The sequence below is a fragment of the Carassius gibelio genome, chromosome B23 (genome assembly GCF_023724105.1).
Source record: "Carassius gibelio isolate Cgi1373 ecotype wild population from Czech Republic chromosome B23, carGib1.2-hapl.c, whole genome shotgun sequence".
Lineage (NCBI taxonomy): Eukaryota > Metazoa > Chordata > Actinopteri > Cypriniformes > Cyprinidae > Carassius > Carassius gibelio.
Window position 1 is genome coordinate 23,915,176 of NC_068418.1, and position 8,629 is coordinate 23,923,804.

General features: G+C 38.7%; 1 long non-coding RNA gene across 1 annotated transcript; it reads right to left on the reverse strand.

The window, feature by feature from the left end:
* Nucleotides 1–4,695: 4,695 nt before the first annotated feature.
* Nucleotides 4,696–7,137, reverse strand: LOC128012135 (uncharacterized). Its single transcript, XR_008182709.1, has 4 exons — nt 7,098–7,137; nt 6,693–6,725; nt 5,910–6,620; nt 4,696–5,549 (listed from the first exon to the last, which is right to left on the reverse strand). It is a non-coding gene; the product is annotated as an uncharacterized LOC128012135 (long non-coding RNA).
* Nucleotides 7,138–8,629: the final 1,492 nt, after the last annotated feature.

Sequence of the window (8,629 nt, forward strand, 5' to 3'; positions counted from 1 at the left end):
AGCTCAGACAATGGTCTTCCAATTAGAGACGTACTGTGGAGATAGCGATGCAGCGTAACGCGCCTCATCAAAATAATTTGCTCTAAATTCTTTTATTCCTTCACTTTAATTTATTTATTTAGGCACCAGAGGATGGCTTAGTGTCTTCGAGCAGTTTGAGATCGTATCACAAGTCATATTACGGTGTTAAAAAGCATCTGGTTGTCCACCATTTAACGGACTGAAGTAAACAAAACAAGGACAAGAGCTAGCTGAAATCATCAGCTCCAGTCTGATTAGTTTGTTTCTATGCAAGTCTGGTTGTCAGAGTGCATTTTTAACAAATGTGTTTCTGAAGCTGTTACAATGAAAACTTTAGGCACAAACTAGTAGCTGCACTTCAAAAAAGCTCAAATCAACAATAAAATTCTGGCAACAAATTTGCATTAATTTAGTTTCTTAGCTCAAGTCATGCTACCATACTATTTTAGGCTACAATTCATGTTTACATTTGAGCTTTTTTTTTTTTTTTTGCAAACCCTATTATGCAAAGTGACTTTTTATGTACATTTTATCAGTTCATGCATTCCCAAGTGATCAAGGCATGATGCTGACATTGCTAGCGTCATGCCGTAGTGTACAGGAATGGTATTGCAACATATTGTTATAAACATGTTTCAAATCTGCAATCAAACCTGACAACAAATGTAGCATTTAGTTAGCCGCTTAGCTCAAATCCTTTTAAATACTGTATTTTTTACATTTCAAATCAGCAATACAATTTGGATATAGCATTCATTAAGTGTGGAAGCCCGTTTACACCACTAAATAAAAATAGAAAGGTAATTTCAACTTTTTTTCTTTCTTTTTATTTGGATAATTGTGAGTTTGTATCTTGCAATTCTGACTTTATATCGCAATAGTGAGAAAAAAAGTCAGACTTGCGAGACAAACTCGCAATTGCGAGAAAAAAACCTCTGAATTTTAACTTTATATTTCGCAATTCTGAATTTATAACTTGCAATTGCATGTTATAATGTAAAAATTGCAAGATATGAACTTGCAAATTTTGAGAAAATAAATAAATTATAATATGGTAAACAAAAGTAGCATTCAAATTATTTTCGTTGACTCAAATAATGCCAAAATACTGTATCTTTAACATATTTCAATCTGTAAAAACATGGTATTCAAAAGTACCTTCAATCTTCAATCAGCAATAAAATCTGCCAATAAAAGTAGAATTCTTACAGCTTCTTAGCTCAAATAATGCTACATTTCAAATCAGAAATTTCAAATCAGCAATACAATTTGGCAACAAATATAGTATCAATTTAACGTCTTGAAATAAATAAACTAGAAAAGCCTGTTATGAATACTTAAATTAAAAAAATTCAAATCAGCAATAAAACCTGGAAACAATAGCTTCTTAGTACAAATCATGATAAAATAATGTATTATTGACATATTTCAAATCAGCAATAAAGTTAACAAAAGCAGCATTTATTTATATTATTCTCAGCACAAATTGTGTTAACCTGCTGTATGCAGTAAGCAAAGATAATGTGCATGGCATGGAGTAATGTGGAGTAAACAAACTGAAACAACATTCCTACAGCCAACAAAATGAATGTCGCTGGACAATTTAAGAATTGCCTGCCATAAACATTACATAAAAAGGCAGTTGTCGATTGTTTTTGGTAATGTAGACTTCCTCACCAATAGTGAAAATCCTGACTATGGAAGATTAGTAACAATACAACTCACTCTCTTCTACATTCTACACACTGATTCCACAAATAGAACAATGCGTGCAAATAAACAAAGATCTGTATTAAGTAAAGAATTTATTATTGTGTAAATCGATGCCTTCATAATGAGAGTTTGCTTGCCAATGACCCAATAAGTCCGCCATAATGTCGTGCGCACCCAGTAGACTTAGAGATATTGGTGAAGTCAAGAAAGAGAGATTCTGTTTCCTTTTCCCCACCTCTCTCGCTCTCTTTCCAGCTATAAAGCAAATGCCCAATCAAAGGCAAACTCAGTTTCTATTATCTGTTCTCACCAACACCCCACCCCCCCAGCCCTCCTTCACCAGTGCCCCATTACAGAAATGTTTCTTCCCATCAAAGCCTTTACTTATCACTTCACCGGTGACATTGAACTTCCCGTGCCCCGGCCGCAGAGACACATCTCTGAACTCTCGCAATCACTCTTCATCCCCAGTAACAATTTAGTAATGAAGTATTGATTTCCAGATTCCCTTCTTATGGATGATATTAGATTTGGTTTGATAAACTGTGTCGGGGGCCCCTAATCTGCTCCGTCCCTTTCCCCGCTGTCTGTAAAACAAAGTGCCACTAGAGGGATAATGACCAGGGAACATCGATGAACTCATTTCATCAATTTGTAGCACTTGACAATGAAAAAGGACCACCGTTTTTCACACACCAATGTCAAAGTTTATTGCTCAGGGTAGGGTCTTATTGGAAGCCCGACATCTTGGCTCTAATTTATTGGACCCTGTGTGCTGGTTACTTTGAAAGAAAATGTTTGGATACGACTGGGATATTAGTGTTGCACCTGGTCTGGCTGGTTTATACATGGCCACCGGGGATCTATGCATCACGTCTGCAAATACAACAACAACTTGCAGCCGCCGAAGCTATCTGGCCATTAGGAGGGGGAAAGTAAGGGGGTCTATGACATGCATAAGTCATGAAATGATGCTACATCTTGGTCAGACGGACTCCTGAAGGGATGAAAATAATTCACAGAATGGAGCGAGCAACAAAGGCCCCAGCTCTTTTCACAACCTGGAGAAGGTGGACTCAGCTAAAGAGTCCTGTGTTTACATTGCTAGTATAATTCAAGATACTGATGAGTTAATGCAACCTAAACATTTCCAAAGCTCAGCGCTCCAGTTGAGGGATCTAACACCATTTTGATAAATCTTTTGTAAGTGCTATGCATTTGAACCTTTTTGCATTGAACATTGCAAAGTTGGATCTCTACAAATCACTTGCTAGATACATGCATTTTCTACGACTAGGCAAAGAGTATCCCTCGAACTTCCAGCCAGTCTGCCATGAGATAATGTTGTATCCTGCCCCGGCTGATGGACAGCTGAATCTCTTTAGCCTTTGTTCTTTATTTACAACAGTCAGACTGCTCTGCACGCTGGCCCGATTTCACAGGTGAATGCACACTATTCTCTGGGAAAAACAATTGAGGTACGGCAAGAGGATACAAACCAAGAAAAAGACCAAGTCTCTCTGAGGCGGAAATAGATGATATCTTTCTCAAACGCCACAGAACACCTCTCAAATTACCTTTCTCACTTTAGTCAGTAAAACAAGCTCATTTATTCTCCTTTTTTCATCCTCTTATGCAAACTGTTACTAGCGCTAAAAGGCACTACGTGGACAAGAAGCAAAAACCAGTGTTTTCTTTGTCTTCTTCAAATGTGTTTTTTAGCAGCACATCCCTCGGAGCACCAGAGGCCCTTTTACTGCAACTCTGGCATCATGGGCTCTGCTCTCAGTAATCACATTGCCTCTTTCCCCCCCAGAGATCTACGTGCATAGTGCTTATCAACTAGATTACCGCCAGGTGAAGATGAATAACCCAATTTGCGGCTCCTCATTTTGGTGGGTGTAGTATTCAGTGTCAGCACGCATTAGCCGATAAAGTGTATTGCTTTGCTTTGGTGGGTGTGGCTGAATCGCCTTTAAGATTAAGACATACATGCACTTGGGCAGATGAGATGTGTCCAGAAGCACAGCTTGGACCATGAGCTTGAGTAAACTTTAGGTTCAGGTCACTGTGTGGACTTTAGTTGGGAGGATGCCACATTGATGTACAGTGGTCATTAAGTTGTACTGTTGTGTACCTTGTTGTTCATTGTTAATAGTCAAACAAACATTGAAAACATTTCTAGAACAGTGTTCCCAACCACGTTCCTGGAGGCCCTGCCAACACTGCACATTTTGCATGTCTACTAAATTAAACACACTTGATTTAGATCATCAGCTCATTGGTAGAATCTCCAAGACCTGAAGTGGGTGTTACAGAAAAAGGAGACAAGCTAGGCCCGAAAACACAGGTGCTGCTTTGTTTACATTTCGTATAACAGCATATATCCTTGTATTTGTTTCTCCATTTGAATGATGAGTTGATACTAATAGTCATTGACTACTGATTGATTAGACTATTGATACCCGATGATACAGAGATTTAACTTTTACATGCAGACGCAGAACACACATGCTAGTTTGCAGTAGTGTTGTCAAAGTACAGACTTCAGAACCAGTCGGTACTGAAATTTTAAAAACATATATTTCATGCTAACATTTGAACAATGTTGAGCTGATTTTTTTAAATTGCTGATTGGCCAATGCGTTCACTTGCACAAAAGATATGACTGTGATTGGCTACGATGATCATGTCTTCAGTCCCTTCACCAAGCACTCACACAGACATTTTTCACATTTCCGTACCGACCCAAGTCGGTACTTTTGACAACACTAGTTTGCAGTCGGTTGTAGTCTATGTAGCCAAAGCTTTTTGGTCCAGGCACAGTTGATGCAAGGTAACAACACCTTCAGCTTTCGTCACCTCGCGAGTCCTAAAAAGGGATAACTCACCCAAAATGAAAATTCTGTCATTAATTACTCACCCTTATGCCACTCAAAACCTGTAAGACATTCATTCATCTTCGGAACACAAATAAAGATATTTTATTCTGAAATCCGAGAGCTTTCTGACCCTGTATAGACAGCAATGCAACTGATATATTCAAGGACCAGAAAGGTAGAAAAGACATCGTTTTGCTGATGAATAGCTTGGAGATACTGGTTGACCTGCTGAACCTGGACTTAATATGCAAAAAGCTTGGACCTGCATTGAAAGTCATGTTTGTTTAAAACATGACTATTTTACTGTTCCTGGATGCATGCACACTGCATGCACAGTTCACATGTACATAGCTAAGCGTCTTTCATTTTTCACAGTTTCTGGGGGTTAATGAATACCAGTGACACATAGAACCAGTCTGAGTTTTGATGTGTCCCAAGAGGTGTTTTTCCCAAGGCCTTGCACTTGAACGCTAGTGCCTAAAAGGGGTGACTACACTTCATGTTACCACCGGTAATGCATTGCAGGGTTATGGATGGGCCCACTGTCCACTGCCTCTCAGTGCAAGGGAGGTCAGCATCTCACAAACGAGTGCCACGCTGCCCTCTAAGGTGATTACTGATAAAGAATGACATGCTGAAGGGAGACGCAGGGGAAATGTACGCCAGAGTCCAATCGCCTCTCCTGCCTCAATACATTCTCTCATCGGGAAGGCCTGTATAAATACAACGAGAACGAATACTCGCCTCTCCTTATGAGACACTTCATCTCCGGAAGAGGACAGAAGGTCGAGTCATCAAAAATGCAGGAGGCTTTTGGCGGAGTATGCACATGTTCTCTCTGATATTGTGATGAGGTCTCGGATATTTTCAAACATGCTGCATTTTCTCTGTACGATACTCCCTGTCATAGTGAAATGGCCTGTGACACGAACACTGTAAAAGACACAGGGAAAATGGTCCATATGGGAACCCTATAAGTTTAACGCATTTTTTTCTGATTATAGTATCATGCACAAGCATGGCTATCATACAACACACATGCAAGAAATAGCATATTCACTGTCATTGTTTAAAAAAATGGTACCCTTTGAAGTACAACATCTTGTCACTTGCGCCGTACCCTTAAAAGCACAACTTTGTACCTTACCTATCCCTAAAATGTACTTTAAAGTAGTACTACTACGTCACCTCAAGGTACTATTCTGAATCTTATAGAAGTAAATAACAAACTGTCGCACCCCTAAAAGTACAATATTTGAGCAGTTTCTGAAAGTGTTGTAGTTTTGTCCTTACCTTCCAGATGTTTGGCTTCTGTTTCTATGATGTCACACTGGGTAGCTCCGCCCATAATGAATCCTCATTGGTCCAAGTTCCTGCGGCGGATAGCATGCCCTAGCATGCAATTGTAATATCCGACCATTACACACTGTTTAACATATGATACTTGAACATTTTTAAAACATGTTAGTGCATAAAAACACATACTTTTGTCTTTTGACTTGTAGAATGGCTAGCTAAAATAGTAGACTCTGAATAAAATCACAAGCTGTGCATTTGCAATTTTTGCTTTTTAAAACCCCAATATGACCAGGTCCATCACCATAGCTGAACTTTTCTGTCACAAATACTATTCATAGACCAATATTTGTTCATTAAACTAATTCATGTGCATTAAATTAACCAGAATCCTCCTAATAAGATAAGATCTTCAACTCAAATCCTAGGATGTGTTTTCATACCCACATACAAAGAAGTAGACTGTCAGAGAAGAGAGTCCATACTGTTTGAGTCTCTGTGTGTGCACACATTCACTTGAAATATTAGGTTGTTAGCAAGCACCATTACGAAGTGAGAAAGGGAGGCGAACAGAGAGCCATTCTTTCACGAGGAGGTGCCATGTCCCAACCATCACACTCCCGGCACATGAGGACTCCAATGGCACCTGAGGGGGAATCTCATGGCTGTCATCCCAGAAAGCCTCCTGCACTGATGCAGGCCTGCCATCTGCTCTCCATATGAGATAAAAATGAGGAATTGTCTTCGAAAAGCCATCGTTTTTTTGCTTCTTCAACTCACCAACTGAAAAATCGTTGTTATTGCTATGATATTCTGGAAACAAAAACAGGAAGCCACACCATAAGTAGCTGGTTGACTAACAAAGTAGGTAATTACCTTAAATGCTAACAGAGTTTTTGGGACATTACTTTTATACAGTGCATGTCGAAAAAAAAAAAGAATGTGTTGTAATTTATGTAAGTATTTCTATCAAAGTGAGGCTTATGAAATATATTCTATTTACACATTTGCAAGAAAATAAACAGGATGGAATGTAAATGTTACATTTAAATGTAACAGCATAGAAATAAACACCTAAAGCTTACACGGACAGATCAACTTCAATTGAAATATATTTTATCTGCTATTTTAAAAAAGAAACCATAATACATCACAGAGTGAATAAAATCCGTTGCTTAAACTTACAATTGTTTGTGCTGTTGTTTTCCCTCCAAAATGATGTCACTTCCTGGAGGATGATGAGATTAATGAACAGCCTTTTGTTTATTTAAAGGGACATCACACAAAACATAAAAAAAAAAACATTTTCAATTCCATGATTTCCAATTACAACAGTATTTCTTAATACACTCTCAGTTTTCAAATTTTAAAAATAGACATGACAATATAGCACCATCTACAACAATAGTAGTCAGATTATTTAAAATGAATCCTCATATTTACTTAATTGTCTCTCTTAAGAAAAATTTGTTGAATATTTATTAAATGCTATAAATGAAACCTAAAAAGTCCCTGCACAGCAGGAATGACAATACTATATTTAAGCAGATTTAAATGTAACAATACAGGCATGGTCCTCCTGTAAGTAACCTCTCTATGCCTTTTGTTTTGTCACTCTGCTCAAATTATCCCGGCTCCCACAGAGCCTACGAGAAATAGCATTATTTTATGACACCAGGAGGAGAAACAGTAGAAAAAAGGAGAGAGAAAAAGGGAGATGGGCGAAAAAAAAAAAAAAAGGTCCTTCAGGGAACATGGTGTAAATGAACTTCCAGGAATGACACAGGCGAGCAATGAGGCGTGGATAGAAAATATACGCTGCACATCATCGGATAGAGATGCCAGTGGAAATGGCTTCATTGAAGTGTCAGCCCTCATCCATCAATCAATCATCCGCAAGAAACAATAACGGCTGCGGCGATGGTGTGGCTTTTATGGGGCTTACTCATGGGTATCGGCAACAGCACTTAAGGGTGGCTCTGACACAGGAGGAAAAAGTGAGGTTATGGGTATGCAGACGCATTTCACATGCAGGTAGAGCACAGGAGGCAGAAAAAGAGAGCAAGAGAGGCGGGGGGATCACACTTAGTGGACGTGCTTTTGCAAAAAGAAAAAGAAAGAAAAAGCGAAAAGAAAAATTGCCCGCCGCCCCGTGCTCCTGATCCACTGTGAAGAAAGGTGCAAAACAAAGCTGTCTTCCATCTATCATTCATCCTCCATCTATCAAGTCTGCGCTGTGTTTTGAAATTGTGATGTTTAGGCTTTGTAATATTTATGGCTCGATGATAGAAGGGAAGACGGGCTCAGACAGGCCGGCGTTAGATGTATATTTTCACGGGGTCGTGACCTCGGTCCTGTATCTCCCTCAGCGGTCTGGTTTCAAATACGCTAATGAACATCTGGGGAAGAGCGATGATTATGCTTTTTGTTTGTAAGATGAAATTTCTTGAGCGCTGTTCTTTTTGTCAGCCAGTCAGAATGGTGATGTGTTAAGAAAACGTTTAAAGATGTTATTTAAAGGTATAGTGCATCCAAAAAAAAAGTATTATATCAATATTTACTCACCCTGTTTCTGCAATGGAATAAAATTATTATGAATTATTTATTTATTACTTCTCTTTTCCTCATGCAACTTTATTTGCTCCACAGGGGAAAAAAAGCATTTTGGTTTGAAATGACTCGAGATGGAAGCCCTTTTCCGCCATTAAAAAAAAAAA